The 18,459-nt window shown below is 48.9% G+C and overlaps 2 long non-coding RNA genes across 2 annotated transcripts; one reads left to right on the top strand and one right to left on the bottom strand.

Moving 5' to 3' along the window:
* Positions 1–1,745: 1,745 nt before the first annotated feature.
* LOC145524288 (uncharacterized) lies at positions 1,746–3,865 on the top strand. Its single transcript, XR_014067382.1, has 2 exons — positions 1,746–2,644; positions 3,823–3,865. It is a non-coding gene; the product is annotated as an uncharacterized LOC145524288 (long non-coding RNA).
* Positions 3,866–11,916: 8,051 nt separating this feature from the next.
* LOC145524287 (uncharacterized) lies at positions 11,917–18,164 on the bottom strand. Its single transcript, XR_014067380.1, has 3 exons — positions 15,502–18,164; positions 12,852–14,829; positions 11,917–12,428 (listed from the first exon to the last, which is right to left on the bottom strand). It is a non-coding gene; the product is annotated as an uncharacterized LOC145524287 (long non-coding RNA).
* Between the last annotated feature and the right edge of the window lie 295 nt (positions 18,165–18,459).

Here is an 18,459-nt window from a genome sequence, read left to right as displayed (position 1 = left end):
ATTCCTTCTGGTCCTGCTCAAGCTCAGTTCCTGAGACACCCTTTCTGGTTTAGGTAGACTGTCACTGGGAACATCAGTGTTGTGACCTGGTGGGTCTGACAGAACACAGCTTACAGTGGGTAGCCTGACTGTACCATCACTTGGTGTCCTGTGGGCAAGCATCTCTACCAGGACCTGGTAAGAGTTAATGATTGTGCTTGGACGATTTGTAAATCCCTGCTGTATAGCTCCTGAGGTGACATAAGACTCATCCAGTGGATGATAAATGAGACATGACTTAGGCCTTTTATGATGGGACATGTCTATGTGCTGTGCTGAAGAAGGTTCTAGAAAAGTAGTCTCCAAAATGGGGTGCTGGAAGAAAATAGGAGAAATTCTAGTGTTATTTTAACTTTCATTATATGAAAGGAATTAGGATGTTCCCACATTTATATTCAGATTAACATCTGTACCCTTATTTCATATCTGTGTTCGAAGGTGTCATGCCACATGTTTCGCAAGATATCCTGAGGGAAGGATAAGAATTTCACAACTAGAAGTTCATCAATCTGCTTTCAGAACATTGTAATACATTGCAGTTTATGTTCTGGATCAGTGAAGTGATGAATCATATTTGATTTAAGGGGCTTCCCTGGTGACTCAGATGGTAAAGAATCTGCCTGCAATGCAGGAGACCCGGGTTCAATCCCTGGGTCAGGAGTGTCCCCTGGAGGAGGGCATGACAACTCACTCCAGTGTTCTTGCCTGGAGAATCCCATGGACAGAGGAGTCTGGTGGGCTATAGTCCATGGGTAGTCCATGCAAAGATTCGGTCACGACTGAGCGATTAACGCTACTACTACTACTACCTGATATTAGTTAAATAAACGTTCACAACATGAAACAAAACAATCCCTTCTGTGGACAGCATAGGCTTGCTTCAGAATCCCAAGACTCGCTTTGTGATGTTTCCCCTAAGCGCATTGTAGTAGATATTACACCGCATCTTTTCCTGGGACTGCTACTCCCAACACCAGCATGTCTGCCAGATAAAATGGCCCAAGTGGTGGGGCTGTTAGCACCATGACCTGGATCTCCTGCAAAGAATGTCCCTCTGGACACCTTCAAGAATGGCAGCCTCCTATGTCATCCAATATAAGAAGAAAATCAGTATTTGTCAGTGTGAAATGTATTGCATTAAGAACCCAGAATGGGACTCCCCTGTGGTCCAGTGGTTAGGACTCCACCTTCCAACGCAGGGGGTGTGGGTTCAATGCCTGGTCGGGAAGCTAAAATCCCACGTGCCTCATAGTCAAAAAGCCAAAACTTAAAGACAGAAGCAATATCGTAACAAATTCAGTAAAGACTTTAAAAATGGTCCACAAAATAAATCTAAAAAGAAAAAAAAAAGAACTCGGGGCACCCTACCAGGTATTGAGCATCTTTCTTTGTGGGGGTATGCAGGATGCAGCAATGGGTCTTTTATTTGGATGGATAACCTGATGCCTCTTCCTATTGGACCCTGAACACTTAATTGAAGTGACTGGTCCCTGAATCCTCATAGGTTTTAAAACCGCTCTTGGAGTCAGCATGAGGTTGCTGAAGTGCTGGGTCAGGGTGATACCCTGCAGTCTGTCTAGGCAGTCAGATCTCTTTGGATTATGTTGTGACAGATAATGGGTGAGTTCAGACAGTCCTGTGGGAAATCTGTAAAGGAATATTGTTTTCTGCCGCACACAAGTGCAAACTGCTTCTGATTCTCTCTCTCTCTTTTTAATTGGAATGGAAAAGAATACATTTGCACAGTCAGTGGTCACATACCCCGAGGCCTTATTAATCTGCTCTGGCAATAAAGTCATTTTGGACACAGCAGCTGCAATGGCGGTTCCTGCGCATTTAGGCCTGTGGTAGTTCAGTTACTCTCCATGGTTTTTTGTTTTCTGCAGGGATCAGACTAGTGATTTAAATGAAATGTTATAGGCATCAGAGAGCCAGCATCTTGTAGGTCATTAGGGGTGACACTCATCCTGCCATTTCCCAGGGACATGATATTCTGGCTGGGGATAGGGGCAGCCATTCAAAGGTTCCCAATTAGCTTCTCCGACTCTGATAGGTCTTGTCCCAGAAGCCAGGGACCCAGTGCGGGGGTTACTATAACAGCCAAGTATCCAAGGCCAGTGACATCCTCGAGGGCGGTGGACGGCAAGTCTGTGGACACAGGAGGCCCCCCCATGAGCTGCACTTCAGCCAGGACTACATTTGTAATCTGGCTCCAGAGGCTTTATCCTAACAGGGGAGTCGTTCTGATGCTTTGGGTCTCTGGATGCGGATGTCAACAAGGACCCTCTGCTCCAACTGTCCCGGAGGATTCTGGGTATTCCCTTTCCCTGATATTCTGTCCCCTGAGCAAACGGTCATAGGACCCTTTGGGGAACCGCAGGGTAGATATTTGCCACGGGGCTGCAGGTCTGGCCTCTCAGAAATCAAGTCGTCTCTCTGTCAGTGCTTCCAGGCAGCTCTGGAGCGAGCGATCCGGCAGAGAATCATGTTTCTTTTTTGAGGTGGCCATCTGCCTTCACCTCTCGCCCCAGCAGTGATGACGTTGGGGATTGTAGACAGACAGCAGCACCCAGTGCCTCGGCTTCTTGGGAGCTCTGTCTTTCCTGTGGATGTTAAGAAACCAGGCTTTGTGACTTCCTTTCCCAACATCAGATTTAACTGGAAATCCTATATTTAATGTGCTAAATCCAGCAATCCCAGCCCCCTCTAATCTTAGCGATAGGTGGCCGGGGAAGAACCGTCTTTGGGTTCTGTAGGAATGAACGTAATGTCTTAACCGGCTTTCTGGCCTCACACTCGGGGTTGTCGGTCCCAGCACGCCCACTGCCCGAGCCCCATGCTGCCTTCCTGTCCTTGCTGCCAGAGCAGCTGGAGCATTTCCGCTTGCTGAGTGGCCCTTGCTTTTCCCTGCCCTTTAGGACCCATCCCAGCAGCTGTTTGCCTCCTTCCCTGGGGCCCTTGCTAGGGTGTTAAGCCCATTAATCAAACAGAGAGCCCCGAAGTCACTTAGTGTTTTCTGACCCATCCTTACATCCTGGCCACTTTGTTTTTGTTTGTTTTGGTTTTGGTCTGCTCCTATGCCCTGAAATGAACATACCAAGGATCCAATATCCCTTTTTTCCCCTTTTAAAAAAATTGAGGTATAGTTGATTTATAATATTATATTAGTTTCAAGTGTGTAGCAGAGCGCTTCAAAATTTTTGTAGTCATGTGAACGCGCCTGCCAGTGCAGGAGATGTAAGAGGACTGGGTTGGATCCCTGGGTTGGGAAGATCCCCTGGAGGAGTGCATGGCCACCCACTCCGGTATTCTTGCCTGGAGAATCCCATGGAGAGTGGAGCCTGGCGGGCTACAGTCCATGGGGTCACAAAGAGTTGGACACGACTAAAGTGACTAAGCACGCAAGCACCCTGGCTACTTTGATCTAGTGCCTTTAAACTCAAGCCCAGGGGTAATCCCCTGGGGTCTGCTGGCACACCCGGTTAATCCTTGCATTTATTCCATGGGACAGTTTCTTCCCTTCCATATATTGTTAGATAGGTTAGCATATCTAAAATGGGGAACCGTTAGAGTCACAGAGCTGAACTAATCTCTAGTTACTGTCCCAGTACCCAGGAGAGGATGAAGTGTACTTCTAAGGGGACACTTGCTGCCTTGCGGGGGCAGGGCCCTGGAGCATCACTCAGTGAAGGGCCGGCTCTCTGTAGGGAAGGGTGGGTCATGTCTGAAAGGTCCAAGGCTCTAGAAGGACAGGAAACCTGGGGGGTCAGTATCTTCCCTCAGGGAGTCCCTATATTCACAGGGTCCCACATTTGCTCGCCAGGCCTCTCCCTTTGGCAAAAGAAACCCCCTGGCTGAGTATTTAAATGTTTCTGGAGCTCTGTGACTCCAACAGTCAGACACTGAGTCTGTCATATACGTGGGTCTGTTTGCCCACTCCAGGGGACAAGGGCCTCCCTGGGGGCTCCTGTGAAGGCCCTCTAGCTCATGCATGAAGCTGTTAAGTATTAGTGGCCGTGGTCTCCATCTCTTTTCAGGGCAGCCCTGTAACTTAGCAGTCATGAGCCAACTCTGCTGTCTTTGTAGGTATATTCTTCCCATATTTTATTTTACTTTCTTTTTCATTTTCAAATTAACTTTCATTGGAGTACAGTGGCTTTACAATATTGTGTTAGTCTCTACTGTACGGCAAAATGAATCAGCTATATGTTTACACATATCCCCTCTTTTTGGGATTTCCTTTCCATTTAGGTCACCACGGAGCACTGAGTAAAGTTCCCTGTGCTGTACAGCAAGTTCTCATTGGTAATCTACTTCATTCATCGTAGTGTATATATAATCAGTCCCAGTATCTCAATCCATTCCACCTCCTACTTCCCTCCTCGGTGTCTATACACTTGTTCTCTATGTCTATGTCCCTATTTCTGCTTTGTAAATAAGCTCATCTAAACAATTTTTTAAAATTCCACATATATGTGTTAATATGTTTGGTTTTCTTTTTCTGACATTTCTCTGTATGACAGTCTCTAGATTCATCCATGTCTCTGCAAATGACACAATCCTTAGGCATTATCCTTCCCCTATTTTAAAAATGCCACAGCATTTCTCTCTACTGGGGCACTTCCTAGGGCACCATGGGTGATATCTTTAGCAACATGAGCCAGAGACCATCTGTACCTCCTCCACCCACAGGGATGGTGGTGGGGGTATTCAGTCCCCAACCCTTATCTTTCTCTTCTTGGATCACTCCTGGGGCTACTTGTGTTGGGTGTGTCTTCAGAGAAGCAGATGCCAAGAAGGATGAAAGAAGATGTGGAGGGGCTGGAGGGCTGGGGGAGCTGGGGGGTCAGCCAGCCTGTGATATCGGTCTGTGCCGGGGTGCAGGCGAAAGAAACAAGGGAAGGTGGTGGAAGCATTTTGGTCAGCACTCAAATTCTAGAAGGGTTCTGCAAGACTGCAGGGGAGTGTTCAAGCCGAAGCGGCTTGTCAGAGGTGTCCTGGGTCTTCTAGTTTTTGACAGGCTGAGAGTCCCTGCCATTCACTGGGAACTGCTGGTGAGATGGGAGGCCTCGGAGTCAATAGGGGTGGAGTTCAGAGGCTGGTAGCTGGGGCGGCCGGTCAGTCAGGCTCCTGATGTTGGGGACGTGAGAGGTGCATTTCCGTGCTTCCCACAGGGACCATGTCCTTTCTTTTGCTGCATGACTTGTGGAATCTTAGCTCCCTGACCAGGTATCAAACCTAGGGCTCCAGAAGTGAGAGCGCCAAGTTCTAATCACTGGACCACCGAGGAATTTCCAACCATGTCCTTAAGATATCTAGACTCTGAGGCTGAGTTAGCACCACCTTCATTATTCTAGAGGTTCTTTTTTTTTTTTTTTAATGTGGGCCATTGAAATTTTTTTTTAATTGAATTTGTTACAATATTGTTCCTCTTTTATTTATTTATTTATTTTTGCCATGAAACGTGGAATCTTGGCTTCCCAAGCAGGGATCAAACCTGTACCCTTTGCATTGAAAGGGGATGTCTTCACCACTGGACCACCAGGGAAATCCCTATTCCAGAGGATCTAACAGAGGGTGTTATACCCTTGGCTTGGTGTATATCCTGCGTCCTCCATGCTATTAATATATTGGCAGCTTCCTATATTTGGTCTGTGCTATAATTTAATTTGTTGTAGGCTATGCTATATTTTAATTTGAGAATTTTTACTGGGTAGAGAGACTGGAGATAAATTGCTTTATTTATATTCTTTCTAAAATCTAAGTGCAAATTGATCGGTTATTTCAAAGTTTCTTTTTATTTTTTTAATAATATCCTACAAGTAATGCTCTGGAAAGGACTTCCCAGGTGGCGCTAGTGGTAAAGAATCTGCCTGCCAATGCAGGACACACGAGTTCCATCCCTGAGTTGGGAAGATCCTCTGGAGGAGGAAATGGCAACCCACTCCAGTATTCTTGCCTGGGAAATCCCATGGACAGAGCAGCCTGGTGGGCTACAGTCCATGGGGTCATAAAGAGTCAGACATGACTGAAGCGACTTAGCACGCAAATTTTGTTTGAATCCTGGATCTATTTCCATCAAAACAGAGACATCTGTGATTTCCAAGGGGCTCTCAAGATCCCAGTGAAACCAACAGAAACTGCTGACTAAGAAGGATATAACTATGGACCACTATCCCAGGTGTACCCGGGGTTGGGAGGTTAGCCTCACATTGTGTCACCATGAGAAAGTATAGCTTGCTAAAGTTTGGTTGCCAGGTACCACCCTGCACCCTGGTCTGTGTCAAGGAAACAGCCCGGCCGTGGAGAGGAAATGAACTCCTCCCTGCCAGATGCTCCTTTTCCTCTCATCCCAACAGTAAATGCTGCTTCAGGGGGCTCTGCATTATAGAGAGGACCAGGGGGTCATGAGAGGGAGGGTGCTGAAGGATTTATTGTCCAGTGAACAAAGGCCAAGGGACTCCTTTTTGGAAGTTTCCTTTGGGGTCTCAGGCCATCTGTACAGAGCAATCCAAGCAGAAACCTGATGGCCACACAGATCTGGCAGTTTGCTTTTTGTTGTCTTCCTCTTTCTTTCAGAATCTCTGCCCCATTCTGGCTGCCCACTGCCCATCTCAGCATCTCTGGCTGGCCTTTGTCTTGGCTTTCTAGCTCCATCTCCAAGGGATTTTCCTCATTTCAGGGTTGGAACCTCCTCACCTTCAAATTGTGCTATCGGTTTCTCAAGAAAAATGAGATAATGGATCTGAAAGTGCAGTAACAGGAAAAAGGAGAAGAATGGAGAAAGAAACACAAAGCATCACCCCTCTCAAGCTCCATGCTCACTGGGCATTTAATAGAAATAGAGAGAGCTGGCTTGGCCAGAAAAAGGAGAGGTGTTTTGGAGAAAGACGACAGGGAGGGAAATTTCTAATGGAGAAGTGGCCCTTCCTTTAGGGACATTTTAACTGGGGACCACAGGGAATCTGAGCCTAAGATCTCTGAGAGCTGACAGAGCTCATGGTAGCAGGCTGTGGGGCTTGCAACTTCCTGACATGGAAACTCAGGTAGTGAGCATCTCAAAGGTTAAAAGTTCACCTAGATCAACCCTCACCTGCTCCCCACTTCTCTCTCCATCTCATGCTCAGTTCTCCCAGACAACTCAGCTTCCTTCTGCCCTCGGTTCGACACATCCAACATGCTGAGATAGAGCTTTCTCTCCTTGGGCAAGTCTACAGTGCTTTACCATCGCCACCCTCTCTGATCCACTATGCTCTGGAACTGGAGTTAAAGCCCTGGGAGCAGGGTGTGGAGGTAAAGGATGTGGCTGAGGGTCTGGGAAAAAAGGAGGAGGGGATTTATGCATCTCCGTGCGCAGGGAGAGTAGGAGGCTGGGGAGGGTGGGAAGGTACCGGAAAGAGATGCTCAGAGGCTGCTCTGAGTCCCAGCATCCCAGCTGCCCTCTTAGTAAATGTCAACCCCTCAGCAAGAGGCTGACGTTTCCCACGTGAGGGTTTACAAGGCCTCGCCTTGGCTCTAGAACACAGTTATTCCCAAAGCTGAGAAAGTCAGAAAATGATGGAGTAGCAGGGAGACAAAGAGGGGGGCAGTGGGAGAAAGAGAAAGAAAGATAAAAACACAAAGACAGGAAGTGATACTGAGAGAGTGTGGACAGACAGAGAGGAACAGGGAGGAACCTGTGAGGAGTCAGAGGGTGGAGGGCAGAGGAAGAGAAGCACCGTTGTGCCCCTACATCATGGGCTCTCAGTTTTCTCTTGCTTCTTCTTCTGGGTGATCTGACTCCTCCAGGAGCAGACTCCCAAGCTGGGGAGCCCCACAGTCAGGGCAGTGGGAGGTGGGGGCTGTGACTGGAGGGCTGTGGACACTTCTGGTCTGTCTGACGTGGTCCCTGAGCATCCCAGGAAGACCGGTCCTGGCTGTACTGCTCTGGGCAGTACTGCCAAGCACTGTTACCTCCTGGCCTCCCCCTGCCATCAGAGAGGCTGCTGGGAGCTGAAAGGACGTCTCTGGATAATCCCAGACTCACCCCTGCCCAGCACCGCCAGCCTCAGCCAGAAGCTGAGAAACTTGGGTCAGTAGGATCCAAATTGAACCTTGCAAGTTTTTATTTTGTGCCAGAGTGTAAATTTTGCTGTAGGAGGCAGAACTGAGAAGAAGGAGCAGACATGGTACTGTGTGGTGTCATGGGAGGGAGGCCGTGATGCTGGAGAAGGTGGAATCATGAACAGCTTCTCAGAAGAGGTGGCAAGTGGAGTGCCATTTCGGATCTCCATGGAGCATCACAGTTTCTAAGACTTTTGCAAGCATTGCTTTGATGCACAATGTCATGGTAGCAAATGTTGGTCGAGGGGGGAAATAAGCCGCAGCCCACTACTGAGAGCATAAATGGAGCATAAGTGTATATAACATCCTGGGAAGCAACCTGACACTCTCAGCTTTCAAAATTCTAGGAATTTATGCTGCAAACACACTGACACATGTGGGCAGATGGACGTGAACAAGAGATCCACTATCACCATGTTAATTATAGCAAAAGACTGAAGACATCCCAGGCGTTCATCCCTGATACCGGATTGTGAATTACAAGACATGCAAGTTTTGGAATTCTGGGAAGCCATCAAAAATAATATATGTGGAATCTAAAAAAATGGTACATATGATCTTATTTGCAAAGCAGAAATATAGACACAAACATAGAGAACAAATGTTTGGACACCAAGGTGGGATGGAGGGGATGGAGGAATCAGGAGATTGGGACTGACATATATACAGTATGTATGAAGCAGACAATTAATGAGAACCTACTGACAGCACAGGCAGCTCTACTCAATGCTCTGTGGTGACCTGAATGGGAAAGAAATCCAAAAGGGAGGAGATATATGTACACGTGTTGCTGATTCACTTTGCTGTACAGCAGAAACTGACACAACATTGTAAAGCAACTATACACAGATAAAATGGATTAAAAAAGAATAAGGTAGCTCCCTATGTGTTGTTATGAAAACAATCTCCAAAATGTTTGTTAAGTAATGTTAAGTAAGACATAAAGCGTGGCAAAGAATGGAGTGTACAATATATTTTCATTTGTGTAACGATTGAGCAGGTGTGTTTATGAAGGAAGAGGAAATTTCCAGAAGGGTACACAAAAACTGTTAACTATAGTTATTTCTGTGGAAGTAGGGTGAAGGCCTGGACTGGGAGATGAACTGTGAAAGCATTTTCAGTAATTGTGAAATGGATCCTATAGCTAGAAGGGTACACTGAACGTATGAGCCATCCAAAAAGTCATTACAAAACACAGTGGACTGAATGCATTTTCTGTGATACATTCTTGTACTCAGAATTTAATACCATTTGCATATAGTGACGTGTTACTTTTCCTATTGGAACAATCTCTGTGAGGCCGACGACAGCATCTTTTCCCATCCCATCTTCTCAGGACCGGCAGGGGCAGTGTTCTCAGAGGGAAGGCTTGACCCGTGTGCAGGGGTGTGGGGAGGAGGGCAGCGATGCTGAAGGCATCTAAGAGGCCGGAGGAGATGGGGCAGGAGCGGGGAGCCAAGGGCTGAGCTGGGGTTGCCAGGCCGAGTCTGGAGTTCGTTAGCTTTTTAGGACTTATACAGGGTTTTGGGAAGTGACAACACCCACGTCTTACAAGGAGGAAGTGAAGTCAAGTTGACATGTATACTCTGCTATATTTAGAATGGATAACAAGGACCTACTGTAGAGCACAGGGAACAGGGAACTCTGCTCAATATTCTGTAGTAACCTAAATGGAAAAAGAACTTGAAAAGAAATAGATGCAAATATATATATATATATATATGTATAACTGAATCCTTTTGCTGTACACCTGAAACTATCACAACATTGTTAATCAACTATATCCTAATATAAAATAAAATTAAAAAAATCAAACACTCGAAAGGTCAAGAAGTTGCAGACTAGCCCAGCTGAGGGCTGGGGAAGGGGCTGGTTTCCCCATCTGGACTCTAGGAGCAGCGAGGGCAGCACGTGGCGACCCTGCTGGGGGTGTCCTGTCCCCTTTCCACAGCCGAGGAGACTGGCTGTAAGGCGGAGCGGGTGACTTGCTCGAGGCCACACGGCTGGTACTTGGAGAGGGATGGGACTGCACGTTGCCTGGTTACAAGGTCTGTGCTTCACTCTGCGAGCCCCTCTTGCTCTCCCTTCGTCTGACACCTGCTCACGGTCAGGTGGACCTGCCTGCCTCTTGCTCTGGGAGCTGGTGGCACTGTTACTAAGATGGCCATGGAGAGGCTGCCAAAGAGCATGTACACGACTTGGGAGGCCCCAGGCCCCTCCACCTGCCTTCCGTCAGCCATGAGGGCTTCCCTGTGTGTGAGGAGACTGCAGGGCAGAGGAGTAGTGTTGAGAGGGGATGCTCTTTGAGTGTGCACAGCCTCTAGGGTGTGCGGGCCTGGGAGTCAGAGCCCTGTGCCTCTGTTTGCGTCTCTCTAACCCTGTGGGCCCCGGAGTGGCATCGGGCAGACCCCTCCCCCGTGGCCCAGCTTTGCCAGGGATCTGCGTGCAGCTCTGAGCAGTGGAAGGCATTGACGGCCACGCTCCCCTCCTGTCCGCACGAACCCCACCACTGTGGTTTCTCAGTCTTTATTTACATCCCACCGACGAGCACCATATCCTGGTCTTGGACCCAGAGCACACAGCGAGATTTGGTAGAATCCTACAAAAAAGAAGAAGAAGGAAAGAAAGAAAGGAAAGGAATACATGAAGGAAGGAGGGAAGGAAGGAAGAAAGGAAAAGAGGAAGGAAGGAAGAGAGAGAGAGACGACAGATGCTGTTGGGTGGCCTGGACTCTGGACCGTGACCCCGGTCCTTCCCAGGGTCACCCACCCCCTTCCCACCCCCGATTTGTACAAAGGCCAGTGGGATCCTAGCCACCCCCCTGCGTCTTTGCAGAATTGGTGAGGAGCAGGGCTGTTTTCATGGTCTCCATCTGGCTGTGTGCTGGCGGGGATGGCAGTGGGGTTTGGTCCCAGGGCTTTATTTGTTTTGGTGAAGCTGCAGGCTGTGACAGAGGCCTGCAGGGCTGCCTTCCTTTTCTGGGAGTTTGATGGGAAGCACCGATGTAATAATCCTGATTTATGGCTCCAGCCAACCCTCAAGCCCTGCTCCAGTCCCCGACAGAAGTAATTCTCCCTTGGACAGAAATGAGTGGGAAAAGTGCCAGTTTGCGTCTGTACTGTACATTCTTCTCCTCGACAGGATGGGGCTCAAGGAATAGCTCACCTTCATAATTTTGGCCACAGTTGGGGGTTTGTGAAGCTGTCTAAATACAGTTTATCAGCAGGAATAAATGCCCTCAGACTTTAAAAGTGGGAAGCAGAACTTGGCTCCGTGGGGCTGATGATTTACGGAGGACCGAGGAGCTGGGAATGGCTGAGGTGGAGGGGGACAAGGTCTGTGGGGCTCCGCTCACAGCCTAGAGAAGCAGCGATGTGTCCAGTGATGGGAGGCCAGGCTCCGAGATGCATTTGCTCCCAGGAAGAATACGGCGTCTGGCATCCATCACATGGTGGGGATAGAGCAGCCCCGTAGGGTCGCAGCTGCCTTTGGCTTACTGGGGAGGTGTGGATGTGCCTTGGGGTGCCTTTGGGATACAGGGCCGAGTCTGCAAGAGCCATGGCCTTGAGGTTGTGTGTCCTGTCCCTCGGCTGCCCACAGGCCCTGTGGTGCCTAGGTCCGCTTGTCCTTCATCCTCCTGCAGCTCCTAAAACCTATTCTCTCCAAAAAGTCCCTTTCAGACTGATGTCCCTGAGTGGGCCGTCCTCTGTCTCCACCAGAGTCACTCCAGGAGTTTATGGGGCCAATTAAGTCGATGGCTTTCCTACTGGTACATTTTTTAAAGTTTTAAAAATTTTATTCTTGTCTGTGCTGGGTCTTGGTTGCTGCGTGTGGGCTTTCCCAAGTTGCAGCGAGCAGTGGCTCCGCTGTGTTGTACCACGAGAACTTCTTTCTCACTGCAGCGTCTTCTCTTGTGCACCACAGGCTTTAGGGTGAGCAGGTTCTGTGGTTGTAGTGTGTGGGGTCAATAGTTGTGACGAGCAGGCTTAGTCGCTCTGAAGCATGTGGGATCTTCCCAGACCATGGATCGAACCTGTGCTCCCCCTGCATTGGTAAGCAGATTCTTATGTGTAGTACCACCAGGGAGGTCCCCAACTTGTACATTTTGCCTTGTGTTCTGTGTCTTGACGTCACCTCCATCTTCCTGCAGGTAGAATCTTAAAGAATAAGCAGTGTGCTTAGGACCATAGGATCTGGAGGCAGGCTGCCTGGGCTGGTGTCTCAGCTCTGCTACTTAACAGATGTGTGATTTGGGTGAGTTTTCCCCCTTGCCTCAGTTTTCTCATCTGTAATATGGGGACAGTAATCGTGCAGTTAAAGTCATTATCAGAGGAATTTGATAGAACCATAACTTAGCTCAGTATCTAGCACATGGTTATCGTTCATTACACAACCTCATCAGAAAGATTGGTGATGGTAATGGGGAGGATAGTGAGGATGGTGAGGATGTTGGCGAGGATGGTGAGGATGGTGGGGAGGATAATGGTGGTGATGGGGAGGATGATGGTGAGGATGATGAGGATGGTGGGGAGGATAATGGTGGTGATGGGGAAGACAATAGTGAGAATGGTAAGGATGATGGCGAGGATGGTGAGGATGTGGGGAAGATGGTGTAGATGGTGAGGATGATGATGAGACAAGCATGGCTTTACAGAAAAAATACTGCAAACTAAAATACTGTAAACAAATGACTGCTTTAAACTGCAAACCTTTCTGCATCTTCTGTAACTAAGCTATCTTTTGCTTTTTTCTTCTGTGGTTTTTTGGTAATCGGCACCGAAGCCTCCTCTCAGCTTCTCCCTAGGTCCAGCGCAGTGAAAAGAGTGTGAACTCTAGAGTCACACAGGCCTCAGACAGAACTGTGGTCATGGATAGATCACTTAGTCCCTCTGAGCCTCAGTTTTCTCACCTATGAAACGAGAGCAGCGATGGTGACTTCACATGGGTTGAGATGACTCATACAGCTGATGACAGCTGAGCACAGTGAGGGCCCACATGCTGGTTTCCTTGTCCCTCTCTTGCTCCATACGGTCCAGGCTCCATCTACCTAAATCTTCTTTCTCTCTCAGGATTTGTTTGAGACCTGCCTGCTCCATAAATTCTCCTTCAGATAAGTGGACAAATTCCCCGTCCTTAATACTTCCACAGCCTCAGGTCACCAAGTTGGAGATGCCAGGTCACTTTGACCCATGGGGCTGGAATACCATTGCTTTGGGTTTTGTAATCCTGAGGCTGATTCCCTTGGACTCAGAGAATTTGCCCAGAAAATGTAGATGGGACTTGCTTCCTAGATAGAAGGAAGACTCTTTGAAGGTGATTTCCCATCTCATCTGCATTTGTGGATCTTGCTCCTTGCACAAAGCCTGGCGAATAGAGGATCCAAGTCCATGATTACTGAGTGAAGGAAGGAACGTGGGATGGCCAGAGGGGCGGGGAGACCTTCTACAGTTCAGACGGTCCCTCGTTGCAGCTGGGGTACGCTCTGACTAGCACCAGCCCTGTAGTTGGAGGGGCTCAGGCCTCCAGAGTGTAGCTCTGTGAGCAAGGGGGATGAAACCCAAAGCTTTCTGATTAGCCTGTTCTGTTTGGATTGGCAGCAGGTTTCCATTTGGAAATGGAGCTTCGGAAGTGAATATCAGAGTCATTCCATACGAGAGGAAGGCTTGTTGGCTCAGCCTCCAGCTTTGATGTAGAGCATATGGGCCTGGGGGTGCAACCTCAGACACGCGGGGAAGTGCACAGAGGGGCTGCTTGCATTCTGGACTTCCCAGGTGCTTCTCGGGTCGTTGCCATTGGCCAGGCGTTCTAACTCATCCAGTATGGCTGCAGTCTGGAATAGCAGGTTCTAACCTGGGCTCTGTTGCTAGCCAGCAGTGTGATCTTAGGCCAGTCACTTTACCTCTCTGGGCTTTAGTTTAGATCCCTAGGACATTTTCTGTTAGTCTGTAGCTTTTGTTACATCCTGACCAGGAAGCATTGACATTTCTGATGTATGCAGAAGAGTTGGGGGGAGCAGGCAGAGAGACTAAGAAAAGCAGATGTAAAAATGCACCCTGAAACAGAACACAAGGCTCCTTTCCCTGGTCCTTGGCACTGTCACTACTTCCTCCTCTGCTTCTTTCTGTCCCCTACCCACCCCCGAAGATGAGCCTCATGGGAGAAGAGCCCAGGTGTGCAGGACTCCCTGGACATCCCTTAACCTGTGAGCCTTGGTTTTCTCATCTGTGCAGGAAGACTGTTCCCACTTCCTTTCTCTGGGGCAGTGAGGATGGAGAAAAGTCAAATGTGTGCTGAGCCTCTGAAAATGTCAAACCCAGATGAACCTGGGGAGTTGCGATTATGGCATAGAGCTGGCCCTGCTGGGATAAGCAGGGCAAACATCACTCTATCAGGTGGCCCTTTCTTCCTTGAACACTCTTCAGTGCAATGATGCTTCTACTGCTGTTGGTCAATGGCCTGCCTTTTTGGCTTTCTCTGCCCCTTTGAAACAGAAACACTGCTGTCTGAGTCTTATTCCTTTGCACGCTTTTCTCCCACCAGAGCAGAAAGAGCAGGTTCCGTATGATCTGGCTCACCCTGCTTATCAGGTGCGACAGCATCTCCAGGTCTTAGAAGGAGAAGACTTTGCTCGCAACCCCTGGAGCAGACACCAGGGACTGGGGTCAGGATGACCCCGTCTTTCATGACCTGGGCAGAGTGGGAGGTTCAGAGGAAAGGGCGTTAGTCCCACTTCTTGGTTTCATCATATGTTAGTTGAGACAACACAATCCAAGCCAGCTCTGTACTGAAAGGGGAGCTTGGACTTGAAAGTGAGCATCTTGCCTGAAGCCATCAGTCGGGTTAGTTTCAAAGGTGAAAGAACCAGGACTCATCTCTGGACCAGTTCTAGCACTCTTCCTAGAATACCACATGGATTCTTTCCTTCCTTCACTCACTTGCCATCCCTCCCCATCCTTCCCTTCACCTTTGGCCTTCTGCTTACTTTTCCAGAGCCAATTTGCTGTAGCTCTCAGAGTGGAAAAGTTTCTGAGTGTCTGGGGTCAGGCAGGCTGCTGGGCAGGGTTGATTGTCCTCTAAGCAGCTGGGATGTGTTCTCAGGAGGTCACATCACCAGGGAGCACCCAGGGCACCATTCACTACACTGGCTTCTTCCAAGAAATCCTAGAGATACAGCAGGCGGAGACCCCAACCACAAGGCTGAGCGGTCCCAGACCCCCGCTGTGAACTGGATTCCATTGTGGCAGCTGCCCCCTGCCCCGTGCCCCACCCCCGCCACTGACACAGACTGAACGCCCACAGCACCAAGCGGGCCAAGACCTTCCTCCCCGCACCCACCCGTCCCCACCCCTGCCCTCTCACCTCTCTTAGGGGCGTTCCATCCACTGGCGGCATCTCCAGAGTCGCCCAGATAGCACTGGCCCACATCCCAGCACCCCTGTCAGCCCAGTTCCATGCTGCTTTAGGAGGGGCACACACCCCGGGCAGGTTTCACCTTCTGGCAAGAGCTGACTCTGTTTATTCAGATGAGAACAATTTTCTCCCCCTTGCACTTTCAGCAAGTTCGACTTCAAGCTTCTCCCCGCCCACCACCCCACCTTGCTATGCTGCCAGAAACAACACAAGGCAGAAGGAGAAGGTGCAGGGCGGGGGGACCATCTGCTCTAATTGAGCTGTCAGCTGAGCCCCACCTTCCTGGATCTGGGGTGTCTCAGGGCCCCAATGGGCCAGTGTACAGCTAATGGAGAAGGGAGCTATTTCATTTCCTAATCACTCTTAGAGATAACTGCTCAGGGCATGTGGGAGAGGCCTCCCCAGGAGATGCTGACCAGCAACCCCATCCTTGCTCTTCCTCCAGGGCTGGGCCGGAGCCAGTTCAGCAGGGAACAGTCACTAGGGGCCGGGGCCGGGGAGCCTCAGGCTGGCCTCAGTGCCCTGCCTGTGATGGGTGATGAGTCACAACGGAGAGGTCAGAATGCCAAGTCCAGGCTCAGCCTGACTCGAGTCCGCAGCCTCCCCTGGGCACGTTTACCTCTTCACTCCCAGCCAGTGACTCTCCTGAGAGGGGCTATGGGCTTGGAGTCCCTCCCCACGGAGGAGAAGTCAGGAGAGTCACTTTCTCTGACCTTCTAGAGTTTCATGTAAGAAGACAAGCGTGTACTGGGTGATGCTCTGATTGGACCGGGCCATCTGAGGTGCTGAGGCCGCCTGGATGCAGGGCCGGGAAGCTGGGCTCGTTCCATCCTGTGGATGGAACGTGATGTGACGGCTGGGATCCGGTCAGGTATGGGAGGCCGAAGGGCAGGGTGGTGAGCAGGTTCCTTCATGTGTGGAGGCAGCACGAGCCGGCCTGTCATCTGAGAGCAGTTTCTTCTCCCCAGCTTGGCGTTCAAGCCTCTCAGCTCTCTCCCGCCTTGCCTTCCCGACTTTGAGCCTTTCTCCTTGTCCTGCCCTAGCCCTCCCCCAGATTCATCACTCCACGAACGTTACCGGGACTTCAGGATGACTTTGCTGTCCCTGTTCCTTCTGCCTCTACTGTCCCTTCCTCTTGTCCCAATCACATCTGTAAACGAGACCTCGATCATACATTTCTCCCCTGATTCTTGTGTATCTCTCTGAGGCCTGTCGCCTTCCCTATGGAGCATTCTTATCCCTCTCTCATAGCACCAGGAATAGATCTTCCAATTGTCATGAAGGGTGCTGACTCTCTCACTGGATTGAGCTTCCTGAAAGAAAGATTTCCTATTTCCTCACGGCCCTGTCTGCACACAGACTGGCTCATCAGCAGGTGTGAGACAATGGCCTGTAGGGATGAACCATTCTACAGCATTTATTACCATAAATGTGCATATAGCACATAGCACATTTACATAGAGTTCCTGCTCTCCATGCCTCTTCGTCTTTTTTTCTTTATTTTCTAACTTGAGGATAATTGCTTTACAATGTTGTGTTGGCTTCTGCCATACAACATTACAAATCAGCCATAATTATACATATATCACCTCCTTCTTGAACCTCCCTCCTCTCCCCTCATCCCTCCCCTCTTAGCCTTCAGCAGAGAGATTGGGGAAGGGGAGCGGGAAGGCAGCAAATAAAGAAATGAAAAGGCTCCAGGGCTCCAAGTTAGGGTGAGAAATGTGGAATGTCAGGCCTGGAAGAGGTGTTAAAAATGTAGTCTCATCTCTTTGTTTATTGTAGTATACTTAATTTACAATGTTATGTTATTTCTGCCGTACAGCAAAGTGATTCAGTTATACATACATATACATTCTTTTTTATGTTCTTTTCCATTTTGCTTTATGACAGTATTTTTTTTTTTAATCTATGAGATGAATTTATTACGGGCTGATATGATTGCTTGATAACCTTTATGGGCCTTTCTTGAATGCTTTTTCTGCATGTTGCTATGGTAGTTATTAAATGCTAATAAAATAGTAGTATTATTAATGTTAATAAAATAACATTGACATTATTAAAAATGTTATGGAATAAATGTTAATAAAAAGAAGAAAAGGGTTATTACTCTTGACAGTGTGAATATTGGCATAATCTCTCTTTTTTGCTCTGACAGGATATTGAATGTAGCTCCCCATGCTCTGCAAGTAGGACCTTGCTGTTTATACATTCTCCATAGACTAGCTTGCATCTGCCAACCCCAAGCTCCTAGATCTCTTATTTTCTAGATGAAGAGAGAGGTTCCTAGAGGTGACTTGCTGACCATCATATAAGCAGTTAACTGCACAATGAGATCGGCACACTGTGGTCTCTTTGTCTGGTGGTTGCTGGAGAAGACTGTCCACCAGTGCTCCCGGGGTTCTCAGTGTTTGCCTGGATGCCCCCGCGTGTCTTGTCAGTCTCACTCACTGCGTTCTTGTCTGAAAATCCTCGGAAGCCTGCTCTAGACCACTCTATGCCCAGTCTTGGGTGGGGGAACCAACTTCAATTCAAAACACCACTTGCTCTGGAACCCCAGGTCCTCGGCACCTTCCATCAGGACTGCTGGCTTCCTAGCTCTGCCTAACTCTGGGGTGTGACCTCACAATGGATTTTAGATTGTAGTGGATGGCGGAAGAAAGAGAAAATTGAAATTAAAACTAAATGAGAGCAGCATACAGAAACACGGGGAGAGGAGATCTGAGAGCTGGGAGCCTGGGCTCTAAAAGGGGAAAGAAGTTCTTCCCGTGAGAAAATCGTGTGCCGACTTCAAGGAGCCTCTTGTAGGGGCAGGAACTCCCATGTCCCCAGACTCTCTCCACTAAGAAAAGGAGAAGGTTCTGGACTTCAGCTTTCTCCAGATGTTGGGCTGATGGAGTTGGGCTC

Source organism: Giraffa tippelskirchi, chromosome 10 (genome assembly GCF_054371585.1).
Source record: "Giraffa tippelskirchi isolate mGirTip1 chromosome 10, T2T-mGirTip1v1.2.pri, whole genome shotgun sequence".
In the NCBI taxonomy this organism is placed as follows: Eukaryota; Metazoa; Chordata; class Mammalia; order Artiodactyla; family Giraffidae; genus Giraffa; species Giraffa tippelskirchi.
The sequence above is the reverse complement of the archived record's forward strand: the minus strand, read 5'-3'. Positions and strand labels throughout refer to the sequence as shown.